We start from the raw sequence: 1,266 nt of genomic DNA on the forward strand, positions 1-1,266 counted from the left end.
GAAAAGAAAGGAAAGGAAAGGAAAGGAAAGGAAAGGAAAGGAAAGGAAAGGAAAGGAAAGGAAAGGAAAATCCTTGGTGTGTGGGAGCAAGGGATTTTGTGAACCTGTATTCATTCACCTATAAGAATATTTGCCAGCATATGCATCTCTCCATCCCTCTGTGCCTGATGTCTCCATGGGAAACTTGGCATCAGTATTTCTCACATACTTCATTGCTGGGAGTAAAAAAGGGAATGGAGAGTGGTGAGCTTATTTCCAGTCTCTCCCAGCACAGTAGCTGCACAGAGCCCCAGACATTACAAAGCCAGCAGTGCTGCACCCATGTGCTGCTTGATGTCTGATTTTGCAGTGTGAATGTTTCCTAAGTTATGGAGAGCTCCAGAAACTGAGTTAGTGTGCATGGCTTTATCATGCTAACAGTTGATTTGCATTTTCTTCCAAATCTGCTCAAGAGTCTCTCTGGCATTACAAAATTATCCTTTTATTGCCTGGCTAGAATTCAGCTTGGGTGCTTGAGTCATATGCATAGTAATTGCTTGGAATTACCCTAAAAATAGATCATAAATAGGCATTAATGAATCTTTCTGTTCTTCAACCAAACATGTTTTAACCCTGAAGGACACTCAATCAGCTTAAAGCTGCCAGTCTCCCTTTGTTTTTGTTTATTTAGAACTGGTTCTCCAAAACATTACAAACCCGAGGCTGAATGCTTAACAGCAGTATGCTGTGGCATACAAATAAGGAAGCAGTGCCTTTTACAGTTAGAAAAGTTGTTTTATTACATCTGCTCTGCAATTATAAACAGAATAATCGCCAAAGAAAAAATAAATAAGCCAAACCTTTGCAAAAGGGAACACCTCTGTCTGTGCAATCTTAGCCTTGTTCCCACTGCAACTGCAAAGAGGGTACCACATGCCAGCAATGCAGCCATGATGATAATGCTGGAGTAGAGCATTGTCCATGTCATCCTTCTCAATTCTGAAGTGAAAAGTCAGTCCTCTGTGGAGTCCTTTTTGTTGTATAACCGTACATTTGCTATTATTTGAGGGCAATCTTTTTTCTTATCCTAGAAGTTCTATTTTTAGTTGAAAACAATGCCCTGAATTCCTCTGGTATTCATGAGGTCAGAATTTGTTCCTTTATGAATAGTCTGATGTTGTGGAATCTCTTAAAGAATACAGGTATTGTCAATCCTAAATACTGTACCAATATTTGTAAGTTGAGACTAGGTGAAGCTGATTTTATTTGGATTTATAAATTTTATTC

The sequence above is a fragment of the Empidonax traillii genome, unplaced genomic scaffold (genome assembly GCF_003031625.1).
Source record: "Empidonax traillii isolate 1590-97213 ecotype Southwest subspecies unplaced genomic scaffold, ASM303162v1 scaffold744:size612752, whole genome shotgun sequence".
Classification (NCBI taxonomy): domain Eukaryota; kingdom Metazoa; phylum Chordata; class Aves; order Passeriformes; family Tyrannidae; genus Empidonax; species Empidonax traillii.